The sequence below is a fragment of the Miniopterus natalensis genome, chromosome 5, assembly GCF_054644295.1.
Source record: "Miniopterus natalensis isolate mMinNat1 chromosome 5, mMinNat1.hap1, whole genome shotgun sequence".
Taxonomy (NCBI): Eukaryota; Metazoa; Chordata; class Mammalia; order Chiroptera; family Miniopteridae; genus Miniopterus; species Miniopterus natalensis.
Genome location: NC_142085.1, coordinates 49,610,544 through 49,625,145, shown reverse-complemented (window position 1 = coordinate 49,625,145; position 14,602 = coordinate 49,610,544). Strand labels below are relative to the sequence as shown.

Sequence of the window (14,602 nt, the reverse complement as noted above, 5' to 3'; positions counted from 1 at the left end):
TCTAATTCAAAAGCAGAGGTTGTCAGAATGGATATTTTTTCAGAACGGATTTTTTAAAAAGCAAGACCCAATCTATGCTGTCCATATGAGGCGTATGTTAAATACTAAGCCACAGATACTTTAAAATTAAATGGGTAGAAAAAGATATAACATTGAAATTGTAAGTACAACAAGGCTGGAGTGGCTATCATAGCAGTTTTATTTATAATAGACAAAAACTAGAAAGCCTATATTCTGTCAAAAGGGGAGAGAATAAACAAACCAAGATTCATCCATACAATGGAATACTGTTTGGTAATAAACAGGAACTAACTATTGATATATCCAAGAGTATGGATACATCTCAAAAACATGCTAAGTGAAAGTTTTACACAAAACAGGACGTACTGTGTGATTCCATCCTAGAACAGATACAACTCATCTGTAATGGAAAACATCAGAACAGTAGTCAGTTCTAAAGTGGGTTAGGTCAGGGATTGACTGAGAAAAGGCATGAGGGAATTTTCTGAAGCAATGATAGTATTCTATAGCATAATCATGGGGATGGTTACACAGCTAGATATAATTGTCAAAACACAATGAAAGTACACTAAAGAATTGTGATTTTCATTGTATATAAATTTTACATCAAAAGAAGAAACATAAACAAGTATTCAACACTATATACATGTTAGGTGTTTAGGGAAAACTATACTGATGCCTGCACTTTTGTTTGAAATGCACCAAAAAAATCAATTGAAGAATATAAGAATATAGATAGATGTAAAATAAAGCAATATACTAAAATGTTAATAACTGCATCTAGTTGGTAGTTATATGGTGATCACTGTAAGATTTTTTCAATTTTTCCATATGTTTAAAATTTTTCTAAACAAAAATTGGAAAATTACACATTAAAATAAAAATAGAAAGAGGAAAGGAGGAGAGGGTATACAGGGGGCTAAACTGAATCTGCTTTATTCTTTAAAATAAAGAGACAAAATGGTCTGAAGCAAACAGAAGACATATTTAAATGACCCTAGTGTAGGATTCATGGGTATTGATGGTATTTTTTATTCTCCTTTGTATTTTCTTCACGCTTGAAATATTTCATAACTAAATTTTTTATAATATATGAGTGAAATGAATGTAATGCAAAAGCAGTTGAAGGACAATAAACTGAGTCCCAGGATCTGGGTTTTAGTCACCACTCAGTTATTAACTGACTGTGAACCTGATGCGAGTGACAGTCTCTCTGGGCCTCAGTTTCCTCATTTGTAAACTAAGAGAGTAAAATAAGAGAGTAATGTATTAGATTCATTTTCATCTTTACAATTCTGTAAACCTAAAATAGACAAACATAAACAAAAGTGCATTTTTAAGCATTGCTTCATGATTAATATTACACACTAGCCAAAATACTCAAAAAGTTAATTATACAGGTGGTCAGAGAATAACTTTGTGCATAAGAGAATCATGACTTTTATGTTTTTGCTCAACCTATACTCAATAAAGAAATATATTAGTAGAGAGAAAACTATATCACTGAAGAGCTCAAAACCCAAAAAGAAATGGGGAAAAAAATTAGTTTTTAAGACATGATTTCTACGATTTATTCTTCCAATAACTTGGGTCTTGAGAATTCCATTCCATTTTAAGCCTTATTTTTTCAACTGTACAATATGGGGATGAGAGTAAGTGGCCTTTAAGAATATTGCTAGTTCTACAAATAAATGAAAGGATATACCATGCTCATGAATTGGAAGGATTAATATTGTTAATATGTCCTCACTCCCTAAAGCAACATACAGATTCAATGCAATCCCTATTAAAATATGAATGGCATTCTTCTCAGAACTAGAACAAGTAATCCTAAATTTATGCAGAAATGCTGACCCCAAATAGCCAAAGAAACCTAAAGAAAAAGTAAAGTGGGAGGTATCATGCTCCCTAATTTCAAACTATACTACAAAGCTACAATAATCAAGTCAGTATGGTACTGGCATAAAAACAGATATATAGATCAACGGAATAAACTAGACAGCTCAGAAATAAATCCTTTCTTATATGGTCAATTAATCTATGACAAAGAAGGCAAGAACATACAATGTAGTAAAGACAGTCTCTTCAATAAGTGGTGCTGGGCAAACTGAGCAGTTACATGTTAAAAATAACATTAGACCACTTTCTTATAACATATATAAAAATAAACTTCAAAACGGATTAAAGACTTAAATGTGAGACCTGAAACCATAAAACTTCTAGAGGAAAACATAGGCAGTAAATGCTTTGACACTGCTCTTTTTGGATGTCTCCTTGGGCAAGAAGAAGAAAAGAAAAAATAAATAAATGGGACTATATCAAACTAAAATGTTTTTGTACAGCAAAGGAAACCATTAACAAAACAAAAAGGCAACCTATTGAATGGGGGAGGATATTCATAAATGATAAATCCAATAAGGGGTTACTATCTAAAATATATAAGGAACTCATATAACTTAATACCAAAAAGAAAAAAAAAACATTAAAATTGGGCAGAGGACCTGAATAGACATTTCTCAAAGAGGACATACAGATGGCCCACAGAAACATGAAAAGTTGCACAACATCACGGGTCACAGAACAGCGTGCTGCATGTACCTATCACAGTCCCACCTCTTGGGTGCTGGCATCATGCCCCAATGCATAAACAAAGCAGTAATACACAAAAAGGGCATGCAGATATCATATTAACAAAGAAAAGACAGGAGCAAAAAGAGAAATGGATGTATTAAATGTCAACACTTACCTGCTACTTGGTAATTCCATATCCCTTTAAGGAATTTTCTCTACTGAGCTTAAAACACTGGTTTTGTTTAGCAACTGAGTTGACATTTTAAGAACTGTCTTTTTGGCCACAAAATGAAACTTCTATCATCCTTTGCAAAAAAATTTTTTTAAGTAGGAGATTTTTATCTCTAAATTCCTGCACTCTTCAATTCCTACCCATGCAATTTATCCATTATATCATCACAACTGTAATTTTTTTAGGAAAGGAAAGGATGTCTAAAAAATAACTACTGCTTCTTCTCCAAAAGAAAGAAAAAAAAAGGCAGCTTTTCCCCCTTAGAGTGATTAGAGTGATGCTGTCCCCAGTCATTCTTATGCCCTGAACATATTATTTTGAATGCAAAGTTACTAAGTTCCATTCTGTAGGGCAACATTTTTTATTTGACAGGCAAATCTTTCAGAGTTTCTAATATCATCTCCTTTCTCAAAAATCAAAATGTATGTCTATGGAGAAATTTATCTTTTTAGAAATACAATGCTATATTGAGGCTTTTGATTTTTAATTAAGATTGGGAACAATTTCTCCATTTTCTTCTTTGCCTTCTTACCACTGTATTAGTTCCTTTTCCTTTCTTTTTATTTCTCACTTGATTTTTCTCCTTTCTTATACCTAACTTATGCTTCTCATTTCTCCGTGGCCTACTATGATTTACACTAAAGTTTTCCTAACAGAGTCTCTAGCAGGAATGCATTCCATTGCACACAAAAAGCTTTTGCAAGGAAGGTAGAGAGGAAATAAAAGAATTTGAAGGAACAAATCTATTTTTCTGTCATTACGTGCCTGGAAGGAACCTGCCACCTAGAATAAAAGCTGTTTAGTTCTACACTGTAACTAATCATGCATGAGTTTAGACCAGAATTCCTATGTTCAAAGAAACCATATTATGCCATAGAGTAGAGCTGTCGTTCATTTTTAACAATTAAGATAAGGTTCAGGTAGCTGCAGTCCATTTGCCCGTTGTACACAATAGTTTTATATAAGCTAAGAAACCAAAGGCCATGAAGAATTAATTCAGAATGACCCAGCATTTGACATACAACCATAGGCTGTCCTGCAATGTAGTCTCTAACAAAGATGGGCATTCCTGAACCTGGGGTAATAGAATTGTCTACCTTTATACCAAGAAGGTTGCCAAAGCACCCAAATCTGCGTATGGTTTGTGCCCAGGCCAACGTCAAGGAATTCCTGCTGTAAGAGCCTAAATTTCTTATGAGGTTGTCTAAAATTGCATATATATATCAGAACATATGTTGGATCCATGTGTGCTAAGTGTGTCCATGACGGTACCAAGCTTGCTTTTCTTATTAAGGAGCAGAAAATCATCGTGAAAGTGTTGAAGTCACAAGCACAGAGTCAAAAAGCTAATTTTTTTTTTTAATGAAGCTGCTTTTTAAAAATATATACGTTTTCAGAGAGGGAGAGAGAGAGAAACATCAATGATCAAGAACCATCGATCAGTTGCCTCTTACATGCCCCCTACTGGGTACAGTGTCCACAACCCAGGCATGTGCCCTGACTGGGAATTGGGGCATGGGATGAAGCTCAACCAACTGGACCACACCGGCCAGGGCAAAATGAAGGTTTTTTTGAGTAATAAAAAGAATCAAAATGCTTTAATAAATGAAGAATTAATGGTGGCTGCATCCCATAGATGTTAGGCAAAAACAGGGAGAGCTTTAGGTTTTTGCTTAATATTCTGCATCTTCATCTCTAGGTAGTCTAACTGCACTCCCAAAAAATCGGATGCACTTTTATACCACTGTTTTTAAGCCCCATGAAAGACATAAGTTTAACAATAAACATTAAATAGAACATCCCGGGGGAAAACTTTTTTTGTTTCTCAAGGGGCAGGCAGAGCCAAGTTAATTGGATCTCTCACAATCAATCTGTAAAAGTGTAAAAAAGGATGTTAATATTTCTGTGGCTTATATGTCTTCAATAGGGAAGAAAGATGAACATATCCCCTGTTTCTTACACAGCTTTAAGCTGTGGTGGTCAAGGGTGAAGGAGAGGAACAGGGGTGGAGGGACATGAAAAGCAGTATGAAGGCTTTTTTCCAAGGGGTATTCTAAAGGTCATGGGATTTCTGGATTATTCAGAAAATAGGTGAAATTATTGCCTATCTCCTATCCCCATTTCTTAAAGACATACCTACTGTACAGAAGTAAATTTTCATTCCTCTAATGCAGCTGCGTAGGAGATTAGTTCTGCTATCCCACACAGAGTTCTTCTGAACTTCTCTAAACTCAAGTGAATTGTAATAAAGATAATTTCTGTATTCTATTACTTTGGAACTAAGAAATCAGGAGAATGTAGTCAAAAAGGGGGGAGAAGCAGATTATGTGCCTGTACGGCCTGTGTGTATTGGTGAGGCAGGAAAGGAAGGCTGCTGAACAGAACAGCCATGCTTGGGAATTACTTTTCTGGGTGAAGTTGCCAGATGCCTTCCATGTTGGTAAAAAAAAACTTATGCTAAAGAACAATTGTCTTTCTGATAAGTTGCATGGCCTGATTATCCAAAAATGGTTACCAATGACTAGGTATTCTTTCTATTTTACCATCAAGCCAGAATCCACTAGGGTTTTTGTTTCGTTTCATTTTGTTTTTCATCATTTTACCTTTTTGAAAATACAGTGCTTTATTAAGATTTATAATATTGGGTTCATAATCCTTTTACTAGACAGCTTTCTCTTCCTTCCCTAGTGTTTTCACAAAGAGTTCTAAAAACGGAACACACAAATCATATGGAGCTAATTATAGATCTAGGAAAACAAACAGGGCCATTCTTAGAGGCATACAGAATCAAAAAGATGTATCAGTTGAAATGTCGCATCTCCATATTTTAAAGTCAAACTATGCTGAATACTACTAATGACAAGTTAAGTAGAACACAGCAGGAGCATTTACAGTCCAACTATGCTATCAAATGAAAAAAGTAAACTATTTCCTTTATGTCATAAGATGCTGTTTCCAAATAGATGTGCACATTTTCCTGGTATATAACTATGCCTTCTAAACAATTTCTTTTCTGAAGCATGCTGCTGACAGTGACTGTTGATAGAAACTGTGTTTAAAAATTCTAAAGACACAGGTTAGTAGTATTTGAGTTATACTCTTGAAATAAAACTTAAAGACAAGACTGGATAAAAAAGGCTTTGGTACATTTATACGATGGAATACTACTGGGCTGTGAAAAAGAAAGAAATCTTACCCTTTGACACAGCAAAGGGTGACCTGGAGAGCATTATGTTAAGTAAATAAGCCAATCAGAGAAAGACAAGTACCATGTGAATTCACTGATGTATGGAATCAAATGAACAAAATGAACTAACAAGCGAAATAGAGAGAGACTCATACATAGAGAGCAGGCTGACAGCTGTTGGAAGTGGGGGGTGGGCTGGATTGGAGGTGGGGGTGTGGAGGGATTAAGCAAAAAAGAAAAGAAAGTGAAAGAACTCCTGGACACGGACAACAGTGTGGTGATTACCCGGGGGGTGGAGGAGGTGAAGGAGAGTAAAGGGGGGATAAATGGTGATGGGCAGAGACTTGACTTGGAGTGGTGAACACACAATAAAGTGTGCAGATGATGTCTTGTAGAATTGTGCACCTGAAACCTGTATAATTTTTTTAACCAGTGTCACCCCAATAAATTCCATATAAAAAAAGAAAAAAGACTACACACATTGCAAAAGATAAGGAACTCATAATGGAAGAATTAAGCAGCCAAATGCAGATATAAATATTTCTTTATCTGTTCTTCCATACAGGCAATTAGAATATGGCTAAATGTGAAATACAGTTTTTACGGAGTTGTCAAAGGTCAAGGGATCCCTGAGGCATGTGGCTTTGTTCTCAACTAGCAATATAGAATAAAAACACTTCCCAGACTCTTATAAGAAAGTTCAATCTTGAACTCATCACAACTTGGCACAAATTAAAAGCTGGTTTCATAGACATGCCCATTGTACAGAGCTAAATTGTATGGAGTCCTACTTTTTCTTTAGCCTTTGTGACATCTATCCCTGAATTAGGTTAGACCACTAGACATAACCTGAACCTTATCCTGCTGACCAACTGCAGGACTTTTCAGTGCACGCATTTATCTAATCTGTCAACGTCAATTATCAGGAGAAGATTGTAAGTTTGATGAGGGCAGGGGCTATATCTCTTGCTCATTACCATTTTTCCTCTATTGCAGTGCCAGGTGATTCCTAGGAGACACTCAACAGATGACGAATGAATGAACAACCTTAGACTTGCTTTCACTGACTTGCTTTACCCAGATGCTGTATAGCATAGAACTAGTTTTCATTCTACTAAGTGTATAAACACCATAGGCTATAGCTAAAGAACATATTTCCCTGAATTACACAATGTTCTATCTAGGAAGACCCAGGAGATAAATTTCCTCAAAGCCTGTGTACCTGGAATAGCTGTACATCTTCTAAAGAATCAGTTTATTCTCTTGAGCCGCATCTTGGAATTAATGGTTTCCATATTTGTGTTGGTTGTTAGAGAGCTAAGGGTGCACATGGAGTCCATGACTAGCCAGTATGAGGGTTTCACAGTCGGCATTTGGTCCCACAATTACACTCCATGCTCTACCCTTCCCTCCTCTGGCTTCCCTTGGCTTCACTTCCCTCACCTAATTGTAAATGTATGTTATGCATCTTTGTAAGCCACCTTAATTTGTTTTTAAATCAAAGTGGAACATAAATAAATTGATTTTTTCCCTTCATGTAGAAGTTATTATCTTCGCTGAAGAAGAGAAGGGGCAAAGGAAGAAAAAATATAGACTTTGGCAATGTATAGCTGATTTTAAGAGACCTTGGGGATACCTTGTGAAGAGAAGATACTATTTCTATCCCACATTGTATGGTTTGAGTTTTATGTACAGCACAGGGCAATTGCACAATGCCAACCCTTTTTATTATGTTACATCCATTATGTTAATGCTATAAAATATTTAAAAATAAAAAACAAAGGAAAGTAACTGGACCAGAAAAAGTTTAGCTTTTCCCTCTGGTCAGAACATTAGGAATGAGGAAAACTGATGAAACTGTAAACATATATGGGAAACATAGGTACCAAGTAGATAGAATGACCTTTGCTATTGAATTATGTTTTGAGACACAGGACTCCTCCTCCTCCCCTTCTTTTCTCTTTCACAGGGTAAATTGTCAATTTTTCATGAGATGTAGTTCTCAAGAGATAGAGAAATAGACCAATGCTAGATAAGAGAAAATAATCACATTTTTTCTCAAAATACTTGAGTTGAAAGTTTATTGAGAAATGCAGTTGTACTGTATCATAATCTGACAAAATTATAACAGTTGAATATTTCTAATATTCATAGAAATATAGAATATTTCTATGTTTTCTATTACTATGCCTACATCTACATACCAAGTATATTTAAGTAAAAGGAAGAAATAATGACAAAGGAACACACACACTCACATACACATAGCCATCTGCTCCCAAATAGCAAAAACATCTCTTCCACAAGAACCACGCCCATCTCCTCTCCAGGTTCAGGTAGAGAACCACTGTCAGTCTATTCTAGCGCACCCATTTAAATTCTGTACGTCTTTGTAAATGCAGTTATCATTACCATTGTTGCCTTATCACTCTCCATGATTGCTCTCTTTCAGTCAAGTACAAAGGCAGTCTGAATATAAATGTTTTGTCATAAAACTGCTATTCAAACAATAAAAAAGGGTTATAATAGTACTAAAAATAATTTACCCCCAAGGCTGCTGCACAGACTGGCAGTGTGCAGACTGAGGGGCACAAAACACCAGCCGTCATACTCTCACTGTCCTCTGAGCTCTTCCACTGCATCTGTACCCACATCTGCAAGATTGTAAAGGTGATTCAGATATCATCACATGGCCGGGATATCCAGAACCTTTATAGCATAAGATTTTTAAGAGATGCAAGTTATCTTTAGTAATATTATCATTATTTAAGAAACATGGGATGAATTAGATCGAGAGTTTGTATGTTTCGAAGAGAGAGTTAGTTTTAAGTTTGATAGTTTTGGGGTAGATGAATAAACTTGTAGTGAACATATAGTGCACCTTTTTACCATATGTCATAACTGTATACACACACACATGATGTACACACATATATCATATACACACATATATGCATACATCACATACACATACACGTGTCATGTGTACATACATATGCCTATCATATATACACACATGTGTCATGCACACATATCATACGCATATATCATATATATAAATATATAATGTGTACACACACATATAGCACATACACCCTGTATGTTGTGCATACACACACACATATAAAATCTCCACTCTGAAATGTTTTTGTTGGTACCAGGCCTGGCTGTGCACTGCCACCCAGGGGCTGTCTACAACATTTTAACACTGCCGTCTTGCCAAGAGGCATCCTAGGCCGTTACCAAAGGCATCCTGGACAGCCCTTCGTGGTAACACTCCCATTGCACTCTCCTGTGGCTTTGTGTCATTTCCCCGAGCGTGGATGCACACTGCAGAGAAAGGCAGAGAAAAGGGAGAGAGAAACGGACGCCAAGCAAGCAAAGGACCACCTAGAAGGAAACAAACAAATTATACTGACAAGGCTGACAAGAGGGAATAGGAAACGGGAAAGAAGAGAGGGGGGAGGTTTATCAGGGCTTCATGCCTGCTGCTTGGGTAAATATCCCTCCTTGCAACAATAAAGACAAATAAAGTACAAAGAAAGGATAAAGCGGAAGATTACAGACCTGGCCGGTGTTTGATAAATGGCACTCTACTTCACTCTGCTTATTGTGTACTTCATACCTCACTCCTGAATATGGAAGAGAATTTTATTAAAGATTTAGCCACGGTGCTGGTGGTGACTGGCTCACAGTAATTTTCCTACAAAGTAGTTTAATCTATCACAGGGCAGACAGTGCACCTTCTTACCATGTATCATATCTGTCTATTGAGTAAGTGCTATCCAAATCCAATTTCTTTTCATTTTTGGAACCTGTGATGCATATTCAAGATACACTTTCGTTTTGTCTTTGTCCTAAATTGGGTGCAGTAAGAGAAGCAGGGGCGGGGGGAGTGCTAATAAAAAGGAAATCTGCACTCTATGGTTTCTATATCATTCTGGTCAGGTTTTTTTGTACTTTACAAAACTAAATTGCATAATTTCAATGGCATATAATACTGGTCACATGTGGAGTCACCAAGACCTTTCATATTTATGGATATGAATATGAAGTATTGCACCACTGATTATGAAATGAACTTAGAAAATCATTACAGTCAAGTTCCGGTTTTGAGCTTTGCGGAGCACAGAGGGGTTGTTCCATTCAATAATGAGATGACTTGTGCAATAATAGGGAAACTATTTCGACCAAAATCATTCGGCAGTTCATTATGTGGTAGAATGTAAATGCGGGACTGTCATGAGCAAGGTGCCTTCAGAGTGCTCTGTTACGGAATCACAGAAATTAGAAAAGCCCCATGAGGTCACCCACTTCATCTGTTCCTGGTATCAGAGTGCTCTCAGCAAAATATTTTCAAATATAGAGTCCATACTCCCATCACGAGATTCTATTATTTCTCCTTTCATTGCATCACTTTATTTCACTATGATGAATTGTTTTCTAACCTGACAGTGGTTTCCTTTCAATGTTATTGGTATTTTTATAACAAATAAGTAATTTTGTCTTCATCAAATTGTAACACATCCTTGGACTTCCGTGGTATCCTATTCATAGCCTCTCTCTAAAACTGACCTTAAACATAATATTTTAATTATAAGGCTAATTAGCATATATTTTGGCCAGCAAATTTACATTTAAAATCACAACTATTGTTGTTTTACAGTCCCTTGGAGGACCCAGAAATCCCAGACACAGTCAATTCCCAACCTCTAGCAATTTAAAAGGTGCATCTCTTTCATTTCCAAGCTGTTTCTACCCTCAGCAACATAGGCCCTATATTGTTTGGATCCAAATAGAAACATAGATTTCAGAAAATATTAAAAGTAATTCTTTATCAGGAAGACTTTGAGTTCCCTCCAACCTGGTCCAAGTCCTTCAAGTTAAAGATGAGAAAATAATTAAATCTTAGAAGATAATTTGTCTATATGATCAAACCACTGATTAATTTACAATGAGAAGAAAAATGGATATTAAATATAAAGGACCTAGTTTCAGATCCTGCCTCTACAGTTAACTAGTCCTGTGACCTTGGGTAAACCATTAGCTTTCTGAGCCTCAAGTACTTGTCTGTAAAATGGAAATAATAATGCTGAGCAGTATTTAAAATGTAATTATTACGATGTCTAGCACACAAATAAGTACTCAAAAAGTGATATCAATTAGTCACAGAACTGAATCTAGAAACAATTGGTGGAATTTGTATAACCACATTTATTCATGCCACCCATCATCTCTCCTTCACCTATGTACTATGAATCAGTGTTTAGGATAAAGACAAAATTAAGCTTTTATCTAATCTAGGTAGAAAGTTTTCACTAGTTTCCTAAAGTATAATGATAATAAAATTTTTGTGTAATCATGTTTTAACATAAATTAATAGTATTATATAATCTTTATGTATGTTTTTGTTTTAAAATAAAATGAATATTTTCATATTATAAAAAGAATATACCTAGTGAGAAAATTTTCAGAGTACAAAAAGAGAAAAATTCATTCATAATCCTACCATCCAGAAATAATTGCTTTTAATATCTTGGTGAAAAATCTTTATAATATTATATATATTTTTTAAATTATTTTATATAAATTTTCATCATATATATGTTATTGAGATATAGATTATATGCTATTTTATATCCTACCATTCTCTCTAATTACAAACAGTAAGCATTTGTTGACACCATTATATAGTGTTGAAAATATAAATTTTAAGTGGGATATCATAGGAATTTGTCAGTATTTCATTTACCTACACTTCTATTTTAAATTTTTATACTGTTCTCAGTAACTCGGCAAAAAGCATCCTTTATTTCTGTGAATTCCTTTTGAATTAGAATTTTTTATCATTCATTAAAATAAAAATTCCTAGGTGCCAGCATAGTGTGGATATTCAATAAAAGCTACTCTATGAAATATGCTCCTATTGATTAAAAGTCAACAAAAATACTTCCCCTTACAAACACTACAAAACTAATTCACAATGTGGTATTCATACTACTCTGATTTCTTTAAATTAACATAATAAATTTTGTACAAAAAATTTAATAATTACACTAAATATTCCCCTCTCTGAAAATTTCCTCTAGAAACTATAGACCTTCAGAAATATCAACAATCAAGATAAATTCCTAAATTAACCTGTTTTATTAGTCACTATACTGACTAGACGACTAACATGAAGAGATAAGAAGGTTGGTAACTGGAAAAACTGTCCTATTTTATAAAGATTGCACAATAGCTCATATCTTTAGATGCCATCTCTTAAAAAACCAAAACACTAACATTGATTAGTACTTCCCATAGCTGTTTCATCTTTTAAAAACATAATGATCTTACACATTACATGAGTTGGAAATTTACATTTGTAATGGTAAAAGAAGAAATCCAACATTTAAAATAATTTTGGATCTGATGTAGTCCGCCTTCACTGGCCTTGGAAACTTTCTATCGGAAGATTGAGAGCAATTTTGAAGTAAGGTCATTATAATAACAGAAAAGAAAGCCCCAAATTACATCATGCCAAAAGAAAAAAGAACCACCAGAAAGTTGACCATTTTAAGAATTATTGTAATTGTCCTTGAGGGAAAAAAGGGTCAAAAAAACTTACCTTGAGAAAAACAATGATATATATAAGGTTTTTCTTTAAAAATATAGATATTTTAAGTGTGTGCTTACACATGTTAAACTAATGCTATAAGATAGTTCCTCTATTCATTGCCTTCAAATTCCTTCTAGTCTGACTAGTCCAAATTAAAAAGCAGTCTATTGGCAACAAGACTTTTATTTTTAATACTTCTTTATATTCAAAGCAGAGTATTTATAAGGCATGAAGGAGGCACCAATTATAATGAAAGGTGTTAGTGCATTTTGGAAACTATGAGTCTTTTATCCACTCTTTTAAGATGCATAAAATGCATTCACTAAACATAGAAGCTTCTCACCAAAAGTGAAGATTAAGACCTATTTAAGTATAGTTATAGAAATGATTTAGACATTGATAAAATAAGTTTATTTTCACACTTCTAATAGAATCAGTTACCAGGGTCAGCAGCACAATTAAACAGTCAGGTCAGCAGCTGATATTTTATGCTTTGCTCTAGACTGTACCTACTACCGCACAGCGCCACCTGGCCGAGGGAAGAAGAGCTGTGTCACTGTGGCCTCCGGAGAACAGTCACTAATTGGTGCAGTACACTGGGCTCTTCTGAAAGTCCCCAACTGAAGCCGACCCCATTTTCCTCATTAAAAATGGACACATTCACATACCAACTCTGAAAAGCTGGGCTTTTGCTCACTTGGTTTTTGTTGCTTGTACTTTTTAAGCAAGCGTCTTAATTTAGAACACTACATTTTCAAAGGACATCTTCACCGCAGCTGATCACAGCTATGATGAAGAATGTATCTATGTTTTTCAAAAATATGTCATTAGTTTTCATGGAGATTATCACAATAAGTTAATTTACAACAGTGAAACGAGAAATCCAGTGTTCATCTGAGTGTAGCTATATGCCTCAATGGAGAAGGAACAATTAATAATAATAATAATAATAATAATAATAATGGCCTCTCATTCATATGCTTGAATCATTCCAATTCTTAATTTATAATTCTATACCATAGAAACATTTGTATTTGTGCACTGGGTATGTATTTAAACACACAGTCTGTGCATATTAACATAAACAAAATCTTACTAAAATTTTTGACCTTTCTCTTCAGGATTTACTTGTAACCTGAATACATGTAAACAACTAGACATCCACAAAACAAACACTTAAATAGTAACTATTTCCATAATCTGACCAAGAGCACTTTCACGTTTTCGACTGAAAAGAAAATTTTGGCATCCATCACCCCTTAGGCCTAAACAATCTCATTTGTTGAATTCCCATTTCTTCATAGTCACACACTCAAAAAAAGGGGGGCAGGGGGAGAAGGGAAGGAACTGATCATGATTGTCTTTCGATTTCCAATTGAAATTTTAAAAATAATACTGCCAGTTCAATGAGCAAAATGCAAAGCTGGCTCCATGTTCAGATTTAGTGTGTTAGAAGGTTCTGATTCAAGCAATTAGTAGCCCTCTCTGCTTTCCATTAGTTTTCTTGACAATAAAACAGAAATAATATTTGACATCTTCCTAACTTATAAGGCAATTCTCACTTAAAATATATATTATATATTCTTTTTGCTTTGTGTTTTCTAGTCTTCCCTCCTATAGATTCTGAAAAACAAAAGTTTGCCTTGGAACCAATCAAAACATTCCCAGCTCCCAGACATTTAAATGCTGACAAAAGTGTTTTCCCAGTATTATAAGGTGGAGGGTCCAGCACTTAAGATCATACACCCACATAGAGACCTCTTCCTGCCTTTTTCTTTAGATTTCTTATAATAGTGCATGAGCTGGGAGGAAGATGTTATAGGAAGGACATACTTACTGGGAAACAACGTAACTCACTTCTTGGGGATGCACTTCCCCTCTTCCCTCAAAGCCCAAGTTTGGAGCAGCAGAGTCACTACACTGGAGAAGAAAAAAGGCAGACAAGAGTGGTGTTCTTCCCAGCCAGCCAGCCTGCAAGTGCTTCCCACAC

At 35.1% G+C, this 14,602-nt stretch overlaps 1 pseudogene; it reads left to right on the top strand.

Moving 5' to 3' along the window:
- The first annotated feature begins 3,825 nt into the window (after positions 1-3,825).
- LOC148093097 (large ribosomal subunit protein eL34 pseudogene) lies at positions 3,826-4,187 on the top strand (annotated as a pseudogene).
- The last annotated feature ends 10,415 nt before the right edge of the window (positions 4,188-14,602 follow it).